Here is a 25,655-nt window from a genome sequence, read left to right on the forward strand (position 1 = left end):
TCCTCCCCTCCCCCAGCTAACCAGGAAGGCCGAGCATCCTGGTAGGTTCCACATCCAACTGATACCCCTTCCCCCACAGCCAGCAGGAAGCAGCTCCCCTTTGAGCTGTCAATGCAGGCCCTCTGCCTTGGCCAAATGCCACCGGCAGCTCTCGGACATCTTGGGGGAGTCGTTTTCCTTCCTACTTTCTCTCTTTAACTGATTTAACGTTAAGCAGGCAGGGGACTGCCCTGGCGGTCCAGTGGTAAAGAATCCGCCTTACAATGCAGGGGACGCAGGTTCGATCCCTGGTCAGGGAACTAAGATCCCACATGACGCGTGGCAACTAAGCCCGCGCCGCAACTACTGAGCTCGCGCGCCTCAACTGGAGAGGCCGTGCGCCGCAAACTACAGAGCCCACGCGCCACAACTACAGACGAGATAAACCTGCACGCTACACCTAGAGAGAAGCCCACACACCGCAACGAAGGATCCCGCATGCCGCAACTAAGACCTGACACAGGTCAGGTCTTATAATAATAAATAAATCTTAAAAAATAAATAAATAAATCTTAAATAATAAATAAATAAATAATAAATATAATAATATATAATAAATACTAATAAATAAATCTTAAATAATAATAAATAAATAAATCTTTTAAAATAATAAATAAATAAATAATAATAAATAATAATAAATAAATCTTATAAATAATAAATAATAAATAAATCTTAAAAAAAAAAAGTTAAGCAGGCAGGACTTAATACCTGTGTTCTTCTGATCGCTGCCTCAGGCCGTTTTTACATTTCTCTGGGACTCCTCAAACCCTGAGCACGGAACTATGCCCGTCATAAAGTCTCAACAAATCTCTGCTGACGTCATTCGTTCATTCATTCAACAGACGCTCACTGACCAACTACTGGGGGCCCGGCACGATGAACACAGTCACGAGCAAGACAAAGCCTGTTCTCACGAAGCTCTTCCACTGAAAGAGACAGACACGTGGAGGGGTGGATTAACAAGAGATATTCCGAAAAGGAAACAGATCAGGAAAGAGTAAAGGGGGAAGATGGTCTTTTGGACACGGAGATCAAGGGAGGTCTCTCAGAGACGGGGACATTTCAGCCGAGACCCACAAGGCAGCAGCTTGGCAGGATGAGGAGGTAGGGGGAGTCCCCAGCAGCCCTGAATGACGGGGGGCCGGGGGGAGCAAAGACCTTACCTCCCCTACCCAACAGATTCGGCTGTGACCTACTAAGTCTCTGCAGCTGCGGAGATGAGGGGTTGTTTGCATGGTAGCTGGCATATTCCGACCTCAGTTTCCCCGTGTGGTAGAACTGTTATGAGTTAGGGGTTCATACATGTAAATACGTTTGCTACGAATATTCAACATTTCTAATATTAGAAATACCTTGTAAGGTCAGACCCTCTGGCCAGCCAGCCAGCCAGCCCACAACAGGGGTGACGGGAAGACGGGGGTTGCCCCCCTGCCCCTCCCCCTGCCCCACAACTCCATCAAGGACATTGACCCCACGGAGGATATTTCCCCAAACATCCCTGACTTTCATGACCAACCAGATATGGCCCTGCCTCCCAGGAATTTCCCTGAACTCTTTTTGAGTATTTTTCAGCCTGAAACTCTCTTGCAGGAAGCAAGTTCGTCTGCTCTTCTCGGTGAGGATCTCCCAGTAACTGGGCAATTTCATCCAGTTCCCAGTAATTGGACAAGAGCACACAAGTGTTCTCAGGACGCCGACACACTTCCCCACATGCGAAGAGTCAGCAGAAACACCCAGGGCTTGAAGAACTCCACGAATTTCATCCTTGGTGGCTCAGCCAGCCACGCTCCCCTGTTCAACCGATGGCTCCATCAACCTCCAACCACAACATTAAGCACCAACGATCCGTAAATTCAGAACTTGTATCTCCCAGCTAATTACCCATTTATCTACTGTTTATCTGTAAAAGGTTGCTTCTCTTATAGCACTGGCCATGCTTCTTCCTTTTTTTTAAAGCTTTTTTTAAAAAAAAATTAATTTATTTATTTTGGGCTGCTTTGGGTCTTCATTGCTGCCTGCGGGCTTTCTCTAGTTGTGGCGAGCGGGGGCTGCTCTTTGTTGCGGTGCACGGGCTTCTCATTGCAGTGGCTTCTCTTGTTGTGGAGCATGGGCTCTAGGCGCGCAGGCTCAGTAGTTGCAGCGCGTGGGCTCAGTAGTTGCGGCGCATGGGCTTAGTTGCTCCGTGGCATGTGGGATCTTCCCGGACCAGGGATCGAACCTGTGTCCCCTGCATCGGCAGGCAGATTCTTAACCACTGCGCCACCAGGGAAGCCTCTTCCTTTTTCTTTTTTCGGTTTGTTTGTTTTGGGGTGCATAGACCCCTTTAAAAATCTGATGAATGCTATGGACCTTCCGCAGAAAAAAGCAGAGATGGAAGGTCAGACAGAAAATCTCAGGTGGTTAGTGGGTCCTTAACCCACTTCTGAGGATCCTGATATGAGTTATTACAAGTCTAAAATTACCCAACGATTTCATAATGATCCAGACAACTATGATACTTTATTGTTTTGATTACCAGGAGAATATCTAAAAGCAGCGTTCACAAGCATCATTATATGCACAGAAAATTTCTGGAAGCATATACAAGAAATTATGAACCATAGCTCTCTCTGGGAAAAGGACTAGAGGTCTGGGATGAGAGGGAGATTTACATTTTTCATTGGATGTCCTTTCACACTGTTTTTTATTTTTTTTACCATGTATAAAAATATTTTCCAATTAAATTACTTTCTAGTTAGACAAAAAGTTAATAAACAGTTACTTAAGTTAAGAACTATACATAACCCATTGTTACTTCCTCTCCTGTGACATGGGGAAGGGGGAGGCCACCAATGGGAAAAAGTCAACTTACTTCCTGGCAGGGCTGAACCCACACCAGTTGGGAAAAGGCAAAATATCACTCAAGGAGAGATGACAAATGGTTTCTACTGGGTGTTCAACACAGGTCATTAAAGTTCCACATTGGAGGGGAGGGTGTTATTAATATTTTATTAGGTGCCTATACAGCTGTGGTCCTGGAAGTAGGAGCTGGGAAAAACCTTCCGGAAGTTCAGGGGTCCACACTCAACTAAATGGGCTCTGAGCTAGGCTAGAGGTGATAAAGATGTATAAATGCTAGAACAATGAGGGGGTGGGGAGAAGTAAAGGACATACCATGGAGGCTAGACGGTCTCCTACCATGGCCCCCCCCTTTGGCTGCCCCCAGAGTCCAAGACAGTAGCTCTGCATTTAGTAGGTCAGATTATGTGAAATTGCCTTTTCTGTGGGTCACCCGTAAAGGGGCTGTGCTGAGGATTGCCTGAGGCTAAGTGTGTAAAACTCCTGGCTCTGTGCGGGGCACACAGTAGGTGCTCAATAAGAGTCCATTCTCTTCCCCCTTCCCTGCCTTGGATCATCAGCATGAAACTTTCTAAGTTTTGCCACTTCATATAAAGATAAATATACACTCCCCATACATACCCAGCAATCCCACTCCTAGGTATTGGCCCAAGAAAAATGAGAAACTTATGTTCATCCTGAAATCTGCATGTGAATGTCTACAGCAGCTTTAGTCATAATCACCCCAAACCAGAAACAATCTAAATAACCTTCAACAGGTGAAAGAATAAATAAATTGTGGTACATCCACACAGCAGAACAAATGCGACACAGAGGAATCTCACGTGCGTTACGCTGAGTAAAAGAAGCCAGACTCAAAAGGCTTCATCCTGTATGATTCCATGTCCACGACATCCTGGAAAAAAGGCAAAACTACAAGGACAGCAAACATGATTGGCTGCTAAGGGCCAGGGGTGGCAGAGGGGTTGACTACAAAGGGGCAGCAGGAGGGAATTTGGGGGCGTGGTTAATGACATTTTTCTATATCTTCATCATGGTGGTGGTTACACAATTGTTTGTGTTTCCCAAAACTCACAGAACTATACACGAAAAAGGGTACATTTTACTGTTTGTAAAGCACACACACACTTCAAGTTTTATATATACATACATATATATATGTGTGTGTGTGTGTGTCATAATGCTGGAAGGTTGTATCTTAACTCAGGCTGCTATAACAAGATGCCGTAGACTGGGGGCTGGGGGGCGCTTAAACAACAGACATTTATTTCCTACAGTTATGGAGGCGGGAAGTCCAAGAACAAGGTGTTGGCAGATTTGGTGTCTGGTGAGGGCTCACTTCCTGGCTTGTAGATGGCAGCCTGCATGTTGTCTTCTTACGGCCTTTCCTTGGTGATCTCTCTCTCTCTTCCTCTTCACGTAAGGGCACTAATCCCATGAGGATAGTCTCACTCTCATGACCTAGTCACCTCTCAAAGACTGCTTCCTAATACCATCACATTGGCGGTTAGGGCTTCAACATATGAATTTTGGGGGGGGGACACAAACATTCAGCCTATAACAGACAGATCAGTGAGCTGCTGTGGTTTCCACCTTGCTCCTCTCTCAGCTTCCTAAGGCTAGGAAGGGAGACCCAGGTGCTCAAAGTTAAAAATGGGAAAAGAATCACCTGGAATCGAGGCTAATAATTGCAAAGCCCTCTACAGCTCACAAAGCACCTTACCTAGTGGTAACCCTAAGGGGATCCACAAAAACCCTATGAGATTTTTATCAGGAAAACATTTTCTCTTGTTATAAAAATACTGCCTGTTTATTAAACAAAAATTAATAAATCTAGATTAGCAGAAAGAAAATTAAAATTATCCATTACCCCACCATCGGTAACCACTGATAATATCTATGACGGTGTTCAGACTTGGAGTGTTTTGTAAACAAACACACTTTTTAATTTTTTACAAAAATGAGGTCTTACTGCAGCATGTTTTTGTGACCTTCGAAATTTTTGATACATAATGAACAGTTCTGCACATCATCAGTATTCACCTAAACTATAATTTTTAGTGGCTGAGGAATATTCCAGTACGTGGAGGACCCATCATTTATACAACCAATCCTCTACTGCCAGACACACAGTTGGTTTCTAATTTTATTGCTATTATAAAAAAAATAACTGTTGAAACTAACTCCTTATACAATCATGTTTCCTCTGGATAAATTCCTACTATTGAAACGGCTACCTTTCTTAAAGCTTTGACATGCATTTTCAGAATGTCTTCCAATTTACATTCCCTCCCTGAGCTTGTGAAATCATCATCTCCCCATATCAGCATTCCTTTTTTTAAAAGATAAATTTATTTATTTTATTTATTTATATTTGGCTGCGTTGGGTCTTTGTTGCTGCGCACAGGCTTTCTCTAGTTGAGACGAGCGGGGGCCCCTCTTTGTTGCGGTGTGCAGACTTCTCATTGCAGTGGCTTCTCTTGTTGCGGAGCACAGGCTCTAGGCGCACGGGCTGCAGTAGCTGTGGCCCGCAGGCTCTAGAGCGCAGGCTCAGTAGTTGTGGCACATGGGCTTAGTTGCTCTGCGGCATGTGGGATCTTCCCGGACCAGGGCTCGAACCTGTGTCCCCAGCATTGGCAGGTAGATTCTTAACCACTGAGCCACCAGGGAAGGCCAGCATTCCTTTTTTTAGCTTAAAATTTTTAAACTTTTCAAAATATTTAAAATTTTATATGTGAAAGATGGCATTGTTTTAATTAGCATTTTCTTTAATAAGATGAAGTTGAATGTTGTTTTTTCCTATATGCTTATGGGTCAATGGCATTGGTTCTTTTTTTAAAAAAAATTTTTATTGGAGTATAGTTGCTTTACAACTATAGTTAGTTTATACTGTATAGTTTATAGTTAGTTTATAGCGTTAGTTTATACTGTACAGCAAAGTGAATCAGCTACACATATACATATATCCCCTCTTTTTTGGATTCCCTTCTCATTTAGGTCACCCCAGAGCCCTGAGTAGAGTTCCCTGTGTTATACAGTAGGTTCTCATTAGTTATCTATTTTATACATAGTATCAAGAGTGTATATATGTCAATCCCAATCTCCCAATTCACCTCACCTTCCCCCTTCCCCCTTGGTAACAATACGTTTGTTCTCTATGTCTGTGTCTCTATTTCTGCTTTGTAAATAAGATCATCTATACCAATTTTTTCAGCCTCCACATATGTGTTAATATACGATATTTGTTCTTCTCTTTCTGACTCACTTCACTCTGTATGACAGTCTCTTAAGTCCATCCATGTCTCTACAAATAACCCAATTTTGTTCCTTTTTATGGCTGAGTAATATTCCATTGTATATATGTACCACATCTTCTTTATCTATTCCTTTATCCCATTTCTTTCTTTCTTTTTTTTTTTTTTGCGGTACACGGGCCTCTCACTGTTGTGGCCTCTCCCATTGCAGAGCACAGGCTCTGGACACGCAGGCTCAGCGGCCATGGCTCACGGGCCCAGCTGCTCTGTGGCATGTGGGATCTTCCCGGACCGGGGCACAAACCTGTGTCCCCTGCATTGGCAGGGGGACTCTCAACCACTGTGCCACCAGGAAAGCCCCCATTTCTTAACTAGGGCATTTAGCCTTTCCTTACTGACCGGAAGACATCCTGTATGTGTCCAGAAAACAGCCCCTTGTCTGGATGTGTTGCAAATATTGCTCCAGTTTAATATTTACTCTATCAAAGTTTTTTTAACTTTAGAAGCCCAATCTATCAATCACTTTCAAGAATTTATTTTATAATTTGACCTTTTACTACCATGCTTTAAAAGCCTCTTCCAAAAAGGGGCTCGAGTAACTTTACAGTGGAGAACTCTTGCAGACATGACTTTGACCAAAGGATCAAGGTTAACACCCCCAATAAGTCATGCTGACATCGCGGAAATCCTGACGTGATGTCATGAGAACACTTCACCTCTGCAGTATTCTTTCCCCAAACCTCAAACCTCAGTCTAATCATGAGAAGACACCAGACAAACCCAAAGTGAGGGACATCCTACAAAACACTGACCAGTACTCGTCAAAGCTCTCGAGGTCACGGAATTCAAGGAAAGACTGAGACACGGTCACAGATAAGTAGAGACGAGGGGATGGAGAACTAAACACAAGGTGGTGTCTTGGACCAGATCCCAGGGCAGAAACCTGACAGTGGGAATGCTGGTGAGATCCCAGTAAAGTCTGTCGTTTAGCCAGCAGTAATGTGAATTTCTTAGTTTTGATACGTACACTAGGGTCATGCACTATGCCCTTCACCTCTCCAAGTTTTGCTTTTAGTTTTGATTGGGACAGAGAACAGTCTAGACAGAAAAGTCATCAAAGTTCGTGGCTATGGGTGGGGGAGGAAAGTGAGGTGGGAAGCGGTTCCTGGTTCCTCTGACCAAAGCACCGGGGTGCAGAGAGGGATCGGGGCATCCGGAATGGGTCTGGAAAGGTAAACTGAGTCTAAACTCTAAAGAGTCCAGTCTTTAGAGCTTTGAAAGAGAAGGGACTTAGCCCAGACTAGATCTTCCCCAGGCAGTGGGGAAGCGGCCAAGATTTCAGTTCAGTGCCTGATATGGTTATTGGATTAGTTCCCTTGTTCGTTTCCTAATGTACTGACCCCTCCCCCAACCCAGTAAGCTGTACGCTCCAGGAGAGCAGGGACTGAGTCTCCCTTATGGAACATTTCCCCCCAAGACCCTGGACACCTGGCCTGTAGAGTGAACTAGTTGAATGAAAGAAATCAAGTAAATGGTTTTTCCCACCCCTGCCTTTCACATCTAGTATCAGACCGTGCAAATTAAGCTCTCTTATGCTGCTGGGCCTTTGCACAGGCTGTTCCTCTGCCAGGCACAGCTGCTGACCTTCTGTTCCCCCTTTGGATTTCAGCTGAGACTTCGTCCTTTCTGAAAATCCTTCCTTCACTCTGCAAGTCTGGGTTAAACCAACTCCTCCAAGCTCCTGGGTCTCCTTGCCACTGGTCAGCTGTATTGGCACAGTGGCTCCCGGGACCACCGGCCCATCTAGGGGGCGCAGCTGGCCTCTCAGGTCCCCACCAGCTCGTGACCAGCACACAACACTATCAGCACATTCGTTTAAAATGGCAGCTCTTGGCAGCCAAAGACAACTTCCTCCCCACTCCCCAAGGTCTAATTTGCATCTGTCAGTGTTTGAAAACAATTACCCAAAGGCAACTCCGATATATAATCCCTACCCACCACCCTGCAGCTAATGAAGCTGTAATATATGGAGTCTGAAAGTGTGAGTGTTTTGTTTTTTATCATATTCCCCCAATGCCCAAGTTTCGGGAAACCATGTCCACACCCTAACCAACACAAGCCCGGCCAGTGGGGGTGAGGAAAATGTGGAACAAGGGTAAGGAAATTCTGTCTCTCCTTTTCTCTCCCAGACCAGCTCTGAAGAGGAAAACGTGGCAAAGACAAAAAATTCACCAAGCATTAGAGCCACGTGGTTCTACATCTTGAATAGAAAAAAATAACAGAACCTCCTGGAGGCATCCAGAATTATACATCATATGAGACCACGATCTTAAAAAAGGACCTCTCTCACCATGGTGAATTCTCATCCTGGTTCTGCCAAGATTTGCTGGGTGACCTTGGGCCCATCGCCTGTAGGATGTTTCCATTAGGCAACCTCTGGGGACATTAAAAACAAAAGGAGAAATGCCAAAACAGGCTTAACCAACCCTGTGATGTGTTTTAAATGCTGGCGTTGAACAAATGACTGTTTTGTGCATTGTGCAATTTAAGCTGGACCACTGGCACGACAGTTACAGGCTTGATGATAAACGTGAATTCCTAGCGCACGTACCAGCGCGGCCCTGCACGCTGCAGGGCCAACGTGTGTCTCCAGACAGGAGCTCTGCCTGATACTGACTTGAGTGCCTCATCTGAAGACCCTCATCAATGTGAGGCCTGAGAGCCCTCACCTGCCCCGCACAGGCCCCAGGCACTCTGTTTGCTGGCCTCAGTTTCTTCTTCTAAGAATCGAGGTGGCTAGACCAGTAGCGGTTTCGTTTTCTTTTTAAAGTCGCAGGATCGCTTTCAAGGGATCCTTCGCACCATAACATCTTTAATATTTGTAAGCAGAGTTTCTTCCCAGCTGGCCCTGCTTCCCACCACTCAGCCCTGTCCCCACAAACCCCTGAGTTGCTTCTGGGACCCGTCCAAGGAATCCCAAGTTTCCCAGGATCACCATATAAAAACCAGTGAGGGACTTCCCTGGTGGTCCAGTGGTTAAGACTTCGCCTTCCAATACAGGGGGTGCAGGTTTGATCCCTGGTCAGGGAGCTAAGATCCCACATGCCTTGCAGCCAAAAAACCAAAACATAAAACAAAAGCAATATTGTAACAAATTCAGTAAAGACTTTAAAAATGGTCCACATCAAAAAGAAGAAAAATCTTAAAAAAAAAAAAAAAAAAAACAAACAAGAAAAAAAACCCAGTGAACCTGAGCCGGGTCTTTAGTTGTGACACTCGGGATCTTCGTTGCAGCATGCAGGCTCTTAGTTGTGGCATGCGGGATCTAGTTCCCTGACCGGGGATTGAACCCGGGCCCCCTGCATTGGGAGCGTGGAGTCTTAACCTCTGGACCACCAGGGAAGTCCCCAAGATCACGTCTAGTACTGACAATTTACATGGCATTAGCAAGGCTTCGATCCTGTTAGAGGATGAGAGACGCCAGGAAATCCTGTCCTCAGGGTGGGGTGACCGTATCACCTGAGTCGGTAACAAATTCTCTGCACATCTTTGCCACCTTTGCCTCTCCGTAGGGCTTGGAGGCAAGCAACCCAAATTCTGATTTTTCGAGGGACCTGCACTTGCCACCCCAGTGCCTAGTCCTGGGGAGATTTGGGGAAGGGGGTGATAACAACAGGTTGGAAGCAGCTGGCTAGGTTAAAACCAACACAGCAAAAGATAAAAAGAAAGGAAGCTCTCTCCCTCCCTCCTATAATCTTGGGATCCCACCCACCCCACCCCTGATGGCTGATGTCCTCCATTTTTAAGCAGCTCACTGAGAATCAATGTTTGCATTAGATTTGGTAAACACAGCCCTTTCCCCAACAGCCATGGTGACGGTGAGCTGAGAAGTGGACCCCTGAAGTCCCACAGTGGTAATCTGCATAGCGTTACAGAAGCGACTGGAGCATTCTGATTTTGGCCACAAAATTCTGGCCTCCTAAGTACCTTCCAGCCATCAGATGGTAGAAGCACGTGAGACTGGCAGGTTAGAACCGGTGTGAAAAAACCATCACGTGGGGAAAGTACACGTCATGATGATGAATTGGAAAACCAGGATATGAAATAGCAGAGCAGGTAAGCAAACAAAAAAAGTCTGAATAAGACACCACCGTGTCAACAGTGGTTGCAGCATATCGTGATGTTTTCCTTCCGAGTTTTCTACAATCGGCATGTACGTCCTTTGTAACCTGGGGGAGAAAATAACTTCAAGAGCCTGTCTATCCAGGGGTTCATGATACAGTAGGGTTCAGGGAGCAGCAAGTAAGTTTAATCACTAGTTTAGTCTCTGGCGTGAAAGTCAGTTTGAAGAGATAGGTCCTGAAAAGGTCAAGATACATATACTCCTTGTCTTCCGGGGGCCCCAGCGTTTACTCCTTCTGGACGTGTGACTGTGGGTACCCCCCCAGATTCCTGGCAGTGTGGAGTATAGGGAGAAAGGGGCCCTTGCAGGAGGAGTTGCTCTGTTTTGTTTTTTCTTCAAGAACCATCCTCAAAACCATTCAAGACAGAATCGGGAAACTTGGGTTCTAGCCCTGGCTCTGATCTCAGGCCCGTGCTTTCCCTTCCCCCTGCCCTGGGCCTCAATTTCCCAATTTGTAAAACAAGTGGAGTGGACTTGCGGATGGCTAAAGTCCCTTCTGGCTCCAATATTCTCCGAGCTAAAGGAACCAGCACTCAGGTTTAAGGGCTGCGATGTCTGAGAAATCTAGGGCAAGAGAGAATAAGGAAACTTTCAGCTGCTCAGCCTGAGTAAACAACACAGACTAGAAGGCGAGGGCCAGCGCAGCATCTTGACACAGGGCTTGGGGCTGAGGGGAGGGAGGAGCTGATGATCAGCCTGAGGCACTTAGCAGACATCGCCAGAGCACGACCTCAGGCCAGCGTCTCGGGGTTGCCCGGGAGGGGTAGGGCAGTCTGGCCTGGAGCAGGCAAAGCCAAACAAGTGACCTGTTTCTCCTCGGAGCCAGAGCTCCCAGGACAGTGGCTGGTGCACCAAAGGCTCAATCCAGAAGAAAGGAGGAAAAAAACCCATAACCAGGCTAAACGGGGCCACCTGTCCAAACTGGGGAGGAGCAAGACAGATGTTGAGAAAACCTCTCACCCTGGTCTAAGCTGGGGCCCATAACAAGTCTCTGACTTGAATGTGGCCAGTCTCCTGGGATAACGCAGAGGAACCTAGATCCGGTTCTGCTGCTGACTTGCTGTGGGCCCTTGGGTGAGTTCCTTCCCCTCTCTGAGTTTTGTTTGTCAAATGAGAGGACATTCGAGGGTCCTCCCGTGGCAGGTGAAAGGCCGTGCATGGTCCACCTCCAAGTAAAGGAGACTTATAACCAAGAGAAGAATACTCTTACCGCTGTCAATTGCAAAAACCAAACCAAACCAAACAAACAAACAAATAAAAAACTCCTCTAAACTTCAGAGCAGACACAACAAAAGGGAAAGCAAAAGCCAGCAGCCAGAAGCAGACCCTTCACCACGTCCCCAGTCAGAAGGCATCTGAGATTAGGGAACTTTCCTGGCACTTAGGGAGAAAACTCTTGTCAGTCCCTCGAGAGAAGCCCAGAGCCAAAGGTCCTGGAGCTCTGGTCTCCTCCAGCTCTGAGGGCTTTACTGCCAGCCCTGCAGAGGAAGGAAAGAACATTTACCAGAACCGTGACCCAGGAAAACAAGAGCCGCCCAAAGGGACAGGCTGCCACTGCAGATGCCGACAGGAGATGGGCTGCTGACTCTGTCTGCAGCATTGCCACTTCTCGCACAGCCGCAGACGCTCCTGGGGCTCGGGACTTCTGGAGCCAGAGAGCGGGAAAGTCTCAGCAGGAGGGGCTTGGGCCCTGCTAAGGTCCCACCACCTTGCTCTGGTAGAGGACAGGCTGGCAGTCTGAGCCTCACCCTGAATCCACAGATCTCCCCCTTGACCAGTGGTCACATGCTAAGACCACCTGTTAATCTCTGCTTCCTGTGCGGGGCGCCAAGCCAGCTTCTTCATTCCTGATGCCTCCACCAGCCTGTGGGCCAGCCTCCTCTCCCCTAGCAACCTTCTCCAAACTCCCATCCAACTTCCACGCAGCCAGATTTATCTTCCTAACACAGCAACAGGATCAAATAACTCTCCTGCTTAAAGAACCTGAAGGGAATTCGCGTCTTTCTTGTCCAGCAATGTATACTGCGCACCTAGAACAGTGCCTGGCCCACAGAAGGCACACAGTCAACATCTGTGGATCGGTTCTAAGATGTCCACTGAATAAAGTCCCACCTGTGATGACCTCGCCCCACCTCTCCAGTTCAGTTCACTCCAGACCCTCCACTCTTTTTACTTCCTTGCATCCTCCCACAAACCCACCTGTCACTACCTGAGCGCCTCCCTCGGTCCAGCACACCTCGTGCACCTTCATACCTCCATGCCTTTGCCTGTGCTGTTCCATCTGCCCAGACACCCTTCCTACCCTGTCCCCTTGAGAGACTCCATTTCACTGTTTAATTTACCAACATTCTTTTCTTAGCAGGACCTGCTGGCACACCTCACCCTGAGTTACTTTCTTTCTTCTGTTCCTCCCTAACCCTGTGCCATAGCTTCCTACAGAGTACTTGCTGTGTGCGAGGCATGAATGTCCCCCATCACCCTAGGTTATCATTCCCACTGTACAGATGAAGAAACTGAGGCTCAGAGAGGCAAAGTGACAGGCAAAGTGACACTGTGGGTCACACAGCCAGGGAACGGTGGGGTCTGACTATATTGCCACCTCTTTACGACACTTGCCATTTACCACTCACTAGGCTGGGAACTCTCGGAGGCCCCTTGGCCCTGTATCCCCAGGGGGCCGGCCTGGGCCTCTGTGATACTCAAGAGGCCCTAATCATTGAACCACTGGCAGCTCAGGACATTGTGAAGAACAGATGCACAGCTAGTCTCCTCCCTTTCTCCCTCTCTGCCTTTTCTCCCAATCTGGGCAACAGCTCTGGCAAGCTGGGGAGGGACACATTTGGAGGGAAAGGGGCCCCCTCCCAATTCCATTTGGCCCTATCAACTTAGGTCAAGATCCCTGTGTGATGTCTCCAAAGTGTGAAAGCCAGTCACAGGTCCCAGAGCCGACCCTTCACTAGGAAGGCCATCCTCGAAGTGACCCCCCTCAAAACGAAAGCCAGAGGCCAGTCTTAGAGGGCAATCCCTCTCCTGCCTCCCGCCAGGCTGGCTCCGGCCCCGCCCACACCGCTCCGGCTACAGCTCCTGGACCACCCGCAGAGTTAGTGAGAACCCGTCGCAGCGCTGCACAAATGCCGGTGGCCGCTACCCACCTGGGAGGATCCGGGCGGGACCCGGGAAACCGTAGGGACGTCCGGGTTTCCTGCACCCTTGTCCTTTGGCTAGGGAAGATTTCGTTCTGAAAATGCCCATCCCTATTAATCAGACTTGGCATTCCGGGCCACAGGGCTCCCTTCAGAGCGCAGACTAGAGATCTGATTTGGATCTGAGTAGTATTGATACTTGCACTGCGGCAGGCACGAATGACCCACCTCACCCCGGGGGGTTATCACTCCCATTTTACTAGGTGAAGAAACCTGAGTTACACCCCATTGCTCACACCCGATTCCTCACCCTTTGCCTCTAGTATCTAACACACACACACACACACACACACGCACACGCACGCACGCGCGCGCGCGCACACACACACACGAATCTAAATCCCTTAAAAGTCTCCCTTTCCAAAAAGGAATAAGGGATAGGGGAAAGGGCTCTTTCGGGCAGCGCCGGGTGGTTTCCTGGGACCTACTGAGAAGTTCTGCTCTAAGCACCGAGGGAAGGTGCCTCTTTGGCCAAGGGTTCGAAATCCGCCAGGCGGATGGCATCTGTCCCCGCCAGCAGGGGACCCGGAGGCCGGCGAAGCCAGCTGGCCTCAGCGCGATGCCCGGGAGCCAAGTGGTCCTTCACTGGCCCGGCGCGGCTCCAGAGGATGTGAGTACACAGTCCTCCCGCCGAAGACCCCGGGCAGGAAGCTCTCAGACGAACGGACAGACAGACCCAGACAGCCGTCGACTCCCTCCGGGGCCCTGTGGGGAGCAATCCCTCCGCGGGGCCCGGCGAGGCGGAAGGCGCAGACTCACCGGGGCGGCGGCGGGTCCAGCTCGGTCTCGGTCGGGCGGCCGGGGGCTGGGGGCTACACGACCCCGGCCCCCACAGGCTGCCTCCTTCGGGTGTCGCGATCCCGGGGCTGGGGGCTCCGGGGAGTCTCGGTCGAGGGAGCGCGGGGGCGGAGAGCGCGCAGCCGGCTCTCGGACCGGGATGGGGACGCAGGAAGCGCGGCCGCTGGGCGCCGGCGCGCCAGAGGGAGGGACCGCGAGAGACGGAGGGCGGTGCCGGCCCAGAGCGGCCTCCGGCCCCGAGAGGCACCGCCCACCAGTCGACCCTCTCCGCTGAGCCCGGCCGTCCGCTTCACCCAGAGGCTCGGGGCGCCGAGCCCCAGCTGCGGAGGGTGGACACCCACTCCGTCTGGTCGGCTGGGGGAGGAGTGCGGGCCGGGGGCGCTGGGCCGCATGAAGTTGGCTAAACCGGGGTTGGGGGCGCGGGGGAGGGGACAGGGCCCCGACTCCTTCCCCCACCGCGGAGGACCGGGAATTGGATGTATGCGGGTAGGGTGGGGAGAGGCGTCTCGGCCCGGAGTCCGGGTTTTAAGGGTTAAGTAAGAGCAGAGATTCCCTACCAGCCCCGGCGGCTCAGCTCAGCGGGCCCGCCTGCCGCGCCTTTACCGGGTGAGGCGCTCATCTGGCCAGCCGGTGCACCGGCCTCCCCACTCCCCCGCCCCTTCCCGGGAAGGCTACCGCCTCCCTCTTCACCCTCCAGCAGGTTCAGGGCGCTGAGCCCCGCCTGCACCGCCCAGGGCTGGGGCCCTGCGAGGTAACTGATGGGCGGAGGTAAGAAAGGAGGAAAAGAGTTTTTGAAAAGCGAGTCAGTTCAGGCCCTCGACTCGGCTCCCCACCCCCTCCCGGGTTCCCTGGGCGCCCTCCGGGTCTCACACCTGGGCCTTGGTCGGGGTGGAGCCCATTCCAGGTGCCTGCGCCCGCGCCCGGGATGGGGGCGCCCCGGTTCGGGTGCCTCCCCAGGTGGGGGCCCGTTCCCAGCTTTGCGGAGGACTTGCCCAAGGAAGCACCGGTTGGTGGCCTGCCGACCAGGTGGCAGGGAGGTGGTCCGCCTCTGCTTAGAGCCCCAGAGCTGCTGCCCATGGCCTGGCTCTGGGGAGGGTGAACCACAGCTTGGGAGGGCGCTTCTTACCTGCGCTCCTGCGTGGGGCCCCTGTCTGGAGGTTTGCCCTGGAACTTTGCTGCTGGGACCCAGCCCAATTCTAAACACAGAGGGAGAAGGTTGCCCTTCTAGTCTCTCAACCTTAGATTGTTCTGAATTCCAAGACCGGTCAGGCCAGGGTCCCTTTCTCCGGTGACTGTCCAGCCCTTTGAAGTTCAAGTCCTGAGAAAAGCTGATAGGCAGCTGGCCGGGTGTCAGAGAATCTAGCTGAGGACAGAAGGCGCCTCCTACTGGGAATCTGCCCTGTCCAGGATGGAAAATAGACACCCTGGTGGTAATTGCAATCAAGTTCACTTACAAACTGCTGACTTCATGGGTACACATGGTTCCCATGTGTGTATACCTACAGAGTGGTCACACGTGGGTATTTTTTCCCGTTGTTGCTTCTTCTTCTTCTTCTTCTTTTTTTTTTTTTTTTGCGGGCCTCTCACTGCTGTGGCCTCTCCCGTTGTGGAGCACAGGCTCTGGACGCGCAGGCTCAGCGGCCACGGCTCACGGGCCCAGCCGCTCCGCGGCATGTGGGATCTTCCCGGACCGGGGCACGAACCCGTGTCCCCTGCATCGGCAGGCGGACTCTCAACCACTGCGCCACCAGGGAAACCCCCCGTTGTTGCTTCTTAACGGCAACAGTTCAACAGGACCCTGGTGTCTATAAAGAAGCCAGTTTGGGGCTGTCTTGTGATTTGGGGGTGGAAAAGGCATTTAGAGAAAGAGTAATGAGTCTCCATAAGTATATCAATAACTGGTATTCCTCACATCCTTACTGTGGATCAAGCACCAGGTTACCACCTGCTTCCCTTGCACCATCTCACTTAATCCTCATAACAACCCTGGAGATGGTTATCAGTTATGCCCACTTTATAGAACAGAAAGCTGAAGCTTAAAGGGGTGAGGTCATTTGCCCAAAGTCATACAGCTGAGAAGTGTCAGGAGCTTGACCCAAGTTGGTCCCCTCCAGAGCCTGTGCTCTCCCTGATATAGAAAAATCACTTGTCATGCTCTGGGTCCTGAGACAAGCGTCCCCTGCTTCTCCTATCTGTCACTCAGGAAGAAGACACCGTTGTCGCACTCTGCATAGTGATGTAATTCTTTACAAGTCTGCCTGCTCTCCTGAGGACTGGGACCCCTGTGCCCCCATACTGGCCCCCTGCAGGTGCTTAATAAATATTTGCTGGATGAATGAAAGCCCCAAATAATAACATTATCTTAGCAAATAGGGAGAACCTTTGTGTAGAAGGGACCTGTGATAACAGGCTCCCATTTGAGAGCTGTGTGTATCCACTGCAAAGTTTAGACAATGAATTTGGGAACCTTCCAGGCTCTGAAGGAGTGATGGGAAACAGTCACATAGCTCTCAGATAAGACGAGGAATCTGGTTTTCATTTCACTCTGCAAGACCAACTTTGGAGAGGCCTGGACTGCGGGTGATCATTTCAGACAGCTGTTCCAGCTCCTACCCAGAGGCAAAGGGCCTCAGTACTTTTCCATGCCAGGGTCCAACTCCAGATCCGCCCTGCTCTGTTGCACACCCAACTGGGCAGGTCTCGTCTATCTGAGAAAATCATCGTCAGAGTGTTCCTTTTAGGCAGGCTCACCCTGGCTAATCTGGGGAGAGGCTGGAGAAATTCTCAAAGCTGAGCCACAGGCAGAACCCAGAAGCTGGCAAAGGAAGCATATTTCTCTTTGTCATCTTCCCCTTCAAGCCTTCTCCCTCTATGTGGTTAGTTTCTCTGAATCTTCCCAGGGTCTCTATGTCTCCACTGAGGAGCCTGACTTAATTTAACTGCCACCTTATCCCACTGTCAGCTGACAAGGGCCTGAGACATGCCCTCGGGGAAAGAGCCAAAGAAATACATCTTGAATGGTGGAATTTCTGTTACCTGTTACCATCATAGGCAGTGGGAAAGATGACAGTTACCATTTACCGAGCCCTATGTTTCAAGTGCTCCGCCAACGTTGTGTTATTCAATCATCACAACAGCCTTAAAAGGAAAATTCTATTATTCTTGTTTTTCAGGTGAGGTTAAGACTCAGAGGACTTACATACCTGGATCCATTAGCAAGTGGTAGAGCCAAGAATTGAACCAAGGTATATACTTGCTCTTAACAACTATGCTAGGAACCCCGTGTGGTAGGCGAAATGATGACCGCCCAAAGATACTCACATCCTGGTCTCCAGAACTTGGGAATGTGTTAACGTCCATGGCAAAAGAGACTTTGCAGATGTGATTGAGTTAAGGATCTTGAGATGGGGAGATTATCCTGGGTTATCCTGGTGGACCTGATGTGATCACAAGGGTTCTCATAAGGGAGGCAAGAGGGTCAGAGTCGGAGATGTGACACTGAAAGCAGAGGTCAGAGTAATGCAGTTGCTGGAGGGGGCCATGAACCAAGGAGTGTGGGCAGCCTCTAGAAGCTGGAAAAGGTAGGGAATGGATGCTCCTCTAGACCCTCCAGCAGGAGCGCAGCTCTGCTGACACCGAAATTTTAGCCTAGCGAGACCGATTTTGGACTTCTGACCTCCAGAAGTGTCAGATAATAAATTTGTGTTGTTCATAGCCATAAAGTTTGTGGTAATTTGTTACAGTAGCAACAGGAAACCAATACATCCTGCAAACTCAGCCAGGTAGGCAGATGTTTATTTCACCCACCTTTTCAGCTAACTATTCACTGTAAAGCTCTTCTCATATGAGGCACCATGATACAACCTGTATCATAGATTTAGAAAGAAGGCAGGATTTCATCAGATCTCTCTTTGGTTTCTGAATCCTCTGCCATTTATGAGCTGTGTGACCTTGGGCAAATGTCTCATCCTCTCTGAGCCTCAGTTTCTTCATCTGTAAAAAGAGTGATGCCAATAATACCTATTTTTCAGGACCAATATGAGGATTAGGTGAACCAGAATGTGAAAAAGTGCCTTATAAATGGTCCAGTGACATATGAACGTGAATCGTTTGGGGCATTAACCTGTCCAGCTCTGAAAGTCTGGATTTGAGGAGGACTGGATGCTGTTCCAAGCATTTCCTGGCATACATTTTGACTTGCTCTGCCTGAGTGAGCAAGTAACTAATTTAAAATATTCGACTGTCTCTGGTCAGTGACTAGACCACAATCTGTTATAAAGTAAGGCTGAAAAATTCACTTAGAGGAAGAGATCATCTTGCAGAAGAACTCACATGTGTGCTCAAGAAGATGTGTTCAAATTATTATTATTATGTGTTCCTTGAACACATAATAATAATAATTTCACATTATTGCTGAAATTATCAGCAATAATTTCCATTGCTGATTATTTATAATGGTAAAAAATCATTATCCAGCTAAATGCCACCCCAAAGAGATATGCTAAATTAATTATAGTGCAGGCTCATATTGGAATACTATGCAGTCATGAAGAGAGAAGGAGCTATCTCACAGGGATAAATATCCAAGATGGATCATTAACTGTGAAAAGCAAGAGACCAAGCATTTTGACGCCACACAAATGGTTTTTAAAACAAATGGAGACACATGTATTTGACTAACGCATAGAAAGAGTTCAGGAGGGACCAAACCAAACCATAGTTACCTTTAGAAATTGAGAAGAGGTGTGTGTGTGTGTGTGTGTGTGTGTGTGTGTGTGTGTGTGTGTGTGTGTGTATGAGAGAGAGAGAGGGGGAGGGAGAGAGAGATGGAGGAGGTAATTATTATTTTTTTCAAAAAGAATGTATTAAATTTATAATAAAACTTAGAAAAAATAGGGGGGCCAGGAACCACTTGTATGTCCACCAAGAGCACAGCCTCCTCTGTCTGCCCCTGTGTCTTCCCTTTCTTGCTGTGATCTTTCCCCATCTACCGCTCTTCCTTTGCTCAGTTCGGAGCAGATGACCCCCTCTTCCCACCTTTACTCATTTCTAAACTCTGAGGATCTGAATGATGTCTCTACCTTGTGACTCTTGCCAAAGTCAGCAGTAAAACACGTACCGTACTTGTAACCTAGCCTTCACCTGGAGTCGTTCACGTTAGTCATCTACCCGGAAAGGATGTGCCTTGCTTGCAGGCATTACCCATGATGTACCGGCCCAACCTCTCTGAAGGTTTAATCAGGTCTGCGTGGTGAGAAATTGTGTTCATATAGTGCAAAGTGAAATTGGATAACGGGACCATTTGTTTAAATAAAACAACTACATCCTGTTTCCTGAAGTTTTTTTGTCCAAGAAATACACCTCTTCCTGAGTTACCAACTTAATGGGGGCTGTGTAGACGGACCAGATGGCCCAGAATGGAGCCGGTGAGGACATCATGGCTTTGGGGTACAGGTTCTTGGGACACCTGAGCACAGAGAACCAGCATTCCTTCCTCCTTATCACCCCACATTCCTCTGTGCCCCGCCCTGTAGAACCTTCCTCTAGATCTCATAATCATCAGTCAGTTCATCCAGCTACTTCCTAACTGGGGTCCTGCTCCCAAGCTCTCGCCCTCGAATCCATTCTCCCCTTTGAATGGTCAGCGGTGTGAAACACAGATCCGAGCAACGGTTCCCCACTGCCCTCGGCATCCAGTCCAGACTCCTTGACGAAGACACACGGGGACCTCATAATCGGGTGGGCCCTCCTGATGAGCTCCGCCTCCTTTCTCAGGCTCCCTGCTCTGTCTCTCTCTCTTCCTGTGGCTCCCTTTTCCGTCAATGATGAAACCTTTCCCAGAAGCTCCTAGGGAACTTCCTTGATCGCTCCCTTGCCGGAACTGGCTCACATGCCTGCCCCTAGCCCCATCACAGCGAGGACCCTCCAGACGCGGGTAGACTCTTGGGATTCACCCGGAGTCACCTGGGCTGGGTGCAGACATCTGAGACAAATGGAGGATTTGCCAACAGAATGAAGAAGCCAATGACTGTTGGTGGCCCCCCGCAGACACCTATAGCAGGCGCCATCAGTATAGGAGGGCCTCCATGTTGGGCTGGCACAGACCAAGGCAGGAAAGCCCTCTGCAGAGAGAGCGGGAGAGAGATGCTTCCGGGATTCCTGCCGGCCTTCCAGTTCTTCAGGCTGAGCAGTAGTCCTGTTCTGCCAAGTTTCCTTTTTGCATAAACTAGTCTGATGAGTTTCCGTTGCTTGCAACAAAAGGACCCTAAGAGAATCCCTTGGAAGCTTTTGCAAGCAGCCTGGAAGCAGGGCCAGAGACCAAGCTCAGGTGCCCCGATCCTCTCCCGGTTAACTAACTGCATTGAAACCACCAGCAGCAAGCACAAGGACCCTGTGGGACTTGGATTTCAAGGCAAGACATTCACCTCTAGGATAAGTAAATAACAATAGCAGCCACCATTCATATAGCGCTGACTATGTGCCAGGAATTATTCTACCCACCTTACAATTACTGTCTCATTTAATAACCCCATGAGGAAGGTACTATAGTTCCCCCACTTTACAGATGAGGAAACCGAGACACAGAGTGGTTAAGTGACCTAATCAAGCTCACTCAGCTGGTAAGGGGGTCTGCCTATGACCCTAACGTGCCTGGAGCCTGTGCTCCCACCTGCTTTTCTACCCTGGTTCTCATGTAAGTGGTGTTTATGATACCCTGAGGGACTCCTTGATCCAAGTTCAGAAGATGGAAGATGAACAGAGGGACAGAGATTCAGCTCCCCTGGCTGAGAGGGGCCAACAGGAGGAGCATGGCCGTGTCTTCCACACCTGCTAGGGTCCCGGTGGCCCATTCCTTCCACCCAGGCTGCCACAGTGGGCTAATATTTGGTGATCTTGATGAAAGTTGTTTTTCTCCCTTTTGTTTTTTCCAGACCTTGTGGCTTCTTACTTTGGAGGAAGACTGATTCAGCAGGAAAGCAGAGATAACCCTTTTGAATTTCAAGAACAAGGACTTTGAGTTGCAAGAACGTGGCCTTTGCGTTTCAAAAGAGGAAGGCCTCTCCGGGCATAACGTTGATGTCATTAACAAAACGTTTGGAGACTGAGACCCAAGAGCCATTTCCCTCAAGCCAGTTAAGGTCAAAGTGCCTTGGGCTGGGGGGCCGGGTAGAGGGCAGAGTTAGGATGATGTGGGTCTCCAGAGAGATGAGGCGTGGCCAAAGCAGCGGCCCTGTGCTGTCTGGGGGAGGGAGTGTGGATTGGGGACGAGCCTGGCAGAATGTCTCCCCTTACCCAGCATGGCACGGGAAGGGAAGGGATGGTCACATAGAGTGACTGGCGGAGGGGCTGAGACGGCCTTGCAGGGGTTTGCCAGGCCCTGCCAACGTCTCCCGTGTGCCCAAGAGGGCAGAAGAAGCTGAGAGAAGAAAGAGAGAGAAGCTGGGCCTGGAGATGGATTCCAGGAAGCCTAGGAGGGCACATCTGCCTCCTGGAAGACAGAAACGAGGCCACCACAGCAGGTGCCAGAAAAGACTGGATCGCCCCTGCCCCCTGCCCAGGTCTGGCCCTCTGGGAGCACCTCCTCTCCCCATGTAAGAAACATAGACACAACCCAGAATAGGAAGTAGAGAGACTCTGATTAACTACCATTTCTTCCACCCAGAAATTAAGTAAGAATTAAGTCTCGTTTTGAAAACTGAAGTTATATTTCTTGCGCACTTTATGGCGTGGATTGAATGTCCCATCGTTTCTCTGCTGCTCTTCAAAGGGCTGTGCATATCCAGCCCTGCCCTCTTGTACATTTCTACCTGAAGAAGGGGATTAACAAGGTTCTTCAGGAGAAGCAGAGGAGGCAGAGCACAGAACAGAGGAAGAATTGCCTTCGACCATTTCTGCTGTCCCTGCACCCTCGTCTCCTGCAGAAAATCCTCCCAGTACTGACGTAGTGGAGGTGATGGTTCTTTGTACCTATTTCATGAGGACCCTCCATCAGCCCCCAACCAACAATGTACCTGCTCTAACCACACCTGTCAAGTATATGATTGTGTCTGCTTGGGTGGAAGTTCAACAGGACACTATGTTGTCTGGGTAGCTGTAGTTTTTGTCCGTGACAACTATGGCTACTTTTTTTTTTTTTTTTTTAAAGATTTATTTATTTTATTTTATTTATTTTTGGCTGTGTTGGGTCTTCGTTGCTGCGCATGGGCTTTCTCTAGTTGTGGCGAGCGGGGGCTACTCTTCGTTGAGGTGCGTGGTCTTCTCATTGCGGTGGGTTCTCTTGTTGCAGAGCACGGGCTCTACGTGCACGGGCTTCAGTAGTTGCAGCACGGTGGCTCAGTAGTTGTGGCTCGCGGGCTCTAGAGTGCAGGCTCAGTAGCTGTGGCGCACGGGCTTAGTTGCTCCGCGGCATATGGGATCTTCCCGGACCAGGGCTCGAACCCGTGTCCCCTGCATTGGCAGGCGGATTCTTAACCACTGGGCCACCAGGGAAGCCCCCATAGCTCTTTAGACCAGAGTTTTGCAACTTTGGCACTGTTGACATTTGGGTAGGATCATTCGTTGCCGTGGGGGTTATCCTGGGCCTTGTAGGATGTTTAGCTGCTTCCCTGAGACTCTATCTACTAGATGGTAGTAGCAACCCCCTCTCAAGCTGTGACAACCAAAAATGACTCCAGACATTGTCAAACATCCTTGGGAGTAGATCACCCCCAGTTAAGAACCTCTGTTTAAAACATCACACACAGGATCCCCAGCACGTGCTTTGTGCTCTGATATTGATGTCATTGAGGGTAGATGGAGAAATATAATCAGAAAAGTAGGGGCCTGCAAGTCAGAAGACCTGGGTTCAAGTCCCAGTTCTGTCACTTCTTACCTGTGTGACCATGAGCAAATCACAATTTTCCCACATGTGTAGTGGGGATAATAAATGAGGAGAGGGGTTTTAACTGGTTTCATTCACTACTGTAACTCCAGTATCTAGTGCATGACACATAGTAAGTGCTCAAGAAAATTGTGCTGACTGACTGAATGAATCTTTGCCCTGCCTCCCTCCCAGGGCTTCTGGAGGGTTCCAGTGAAAAAATATGTGCAAAATTCCACGACTGAGGGGCCACAGAAAATATCGTACCTTGTCCAAACTCAGAACACAGCTGCCCCTGGCTGACATTTTCTAACTAATTTTAAATACATAAGAATCCATAATAACCCCAAACTGGAAACAACCCGAGTGTCCTTCAATAGGGGAATGGTTAAATTCTGGTACATCCATACCATGGAATACCATGCAGCAGTCAAAAGGAACAAATTATCAATATATGCAGCAATTTACAGTGAGCCGAGGGAATCATGCTGAGTAGAAAGAGCCAATCTCAAAAGGTTACATACTCTATGATTTCATTGATGTAATATTCTTGAAATAACCAAATTATAGAGCTGAAGATTATTGGCAGGGGATGAGGGGATGAGGATGAGGGGATTGTTGTGGATACACTGGAGTAGCGTGAAGGAGCTTACGGTGATGAAACAGTTCTGGATTTGATTGATCACATGTGATCATACTGAGTTACACGAGTGATAAAGCTGCATAGAACTACACACACACACACACACAAATACATGTAAAACATGACATCTGAATAAGCTCTGTGAATTGTACCAGGGTCAGTCTCCTGACTGTGCTATTGTACCATAGTTACGCAAGAGGTTACCATTGGGGAAGGCTGGGTGAAGGACACACAAGATTTTCCTGTACATTAAAAATCCCCTGTAAATCTAATTATTTCAAAATAAAGATTTTAACTCAAATAATATATAAATAAAATAAATGAATACATAGGGACATAAGGAAGAAAAGAATTCTCGAAAATCACATGCAGTATAGAAATAGTTGACTCTCCCAGATCACCAGAGGAGGTGAGACTCAGACCACAAACTCAAACTGGCAGGAAAGGTAACTATTTTTCCATGACTCAGCTTAATTTGTCTCACAAGTCCCTCTTCTGCCAGGTGGCAGAAATGTTCCCTTCCCCCTTCTTCTGGGGTTGCATCTAATTTCTGAGGGCCTTCTGTAGTGCCACCCCACTCCCCCAACCTTAGGAGCACATCTGGAGCCAGTGCCATCCACCCAGACTGGCTGCTGGCTGTGGACCCTGCAAGTCCACACTGAGCCATCCCTCACCCCAACTCCCACACCATGCTGGGCCCAGGGGAATCCTGGCAGGACGACAAGCCCCTACCTGGCATCCTCTGATTCGTCTGTAGTCCACAGGTAGGTTTGATTTGGCCCATATAGTATTTTTGAAAATTAGTTGCCTTGTATCTAGATGAGATGATGGATGCTTTCTAAACTTTTTGTTTTCATCATTTCATGATGTCTGTAGGCCAAATCGTTATGCTGTACACCTTAAACTTACACAATGCTGTATGTCAATTGTATCTCAGTAAAACTGAAAGGAAAAATAAATAGCACAGTTTCAAAATTGTATTACAAAAAAAATTAGTTGCCAATATCTGAAATGGGAATTTTCACAGAAGGATCTAGCTCTCTGGAGTGGAGGGCTCCGGGGACACTTTCCAGCGGAGCAGCGATCTGCTGGGCCTGTGTAGTGGCTGCCCCTTTAGACCAGGCATGCCCTTTGGTGATTCCCCGCCGTCCCCAACACTCCCTATCATGCAACCAGCCTGGATTCACTCATTTATAAAACCTGCCTGGCCTGTGTAAACACCTGAGTTGGCAACCCTCACTCTTCCCTACCTCTGCCACTTTTGGGTCCCCCGGGAAGATTTTTCTCCTGCTCCTTGCTGGTGCAGAGAAATATTAGGGAGCTGTCTCAGATCCACCAGCCCAGATATACCATTCCATCTAGGGTCCTGCTGCCCTCCCAGGCTCCACACGGAAAAGGACACAATGGGACACAGCCCAGGGGCCCGTTCTCGGTTTCCCTTGCTTCCTTTCAGACTTGCCCTCCTCCTTCCGATGTGGGAAGCTTTATTTTGTCTTAAGAGGCAGGAAGTCTTGCTAGTCCAGCATCTGGGTTGTCCCCCGCCCCCCATCTATTCTGTTGTCCGTACACATCAGTCCTTTCTGTTTCCCTGACTTCCTAGGCTTTCAAAATTCAAAAGTCAGGACTGTTTGGCTCTCTTTTTTTCTCTGCATCATGCCTTCCAGCAGACATATGATAACAGCTGCCCGAATTTTAGAGGTGGAGAGGATCTTGAAACAATAAGAAAACCTGGGACTGAAGAACACCATCCGTTAAAATGTCACCCTTCATCATCTTTGTACATGCCAGGTGCTGTGCTAAACACTTTACATGCAGCATCTCATTTAGATCTTAA

General features: G+C 48.9%; 1 protein-coding gene across 2 annotated transcripts in view; it reads right to left on the reverse strand.

Moving 5' to 3' along the window:
* TMEM51 (transmembrane protein 51) overlaps positions 1–15,689 on the reverse strand; it is a 50,092-nt gene extending 34,403 nt beyond the window's left edge. The window contains exon 1 of one of the 2 annotated variants that reach the window (XM_067017021.1): positions 15,445–15,689. The gene's annotated coding sequence lies outside the window, so the exon portion shown is untranslated. Of the gene's footprint in view, positions 1–14,279; positions 14,977–15,444 lie in introns of those variants that run through there. The other variant, XM_059045440.2, reaches the window with a different exon arrangement.
* Between the last annotated feature and the right edge of the window lie 9,966 nt (positions 15,690–25,655).

Source organism: Kogia breviceps, chromosome 1 (genome assembly GCF_026419965.1).
Source record: "Kogia breviceps isolate mKogBre1 chromosome 1, mKogBre1 haplotype 1, whole genome shotgun sequence".
Lineage (NCBI taxonomy): Eukaryota > Metazoa > Chordata > Mammalia > Artiodactyla > Physeteridae > Kogia > Kogia breviceps.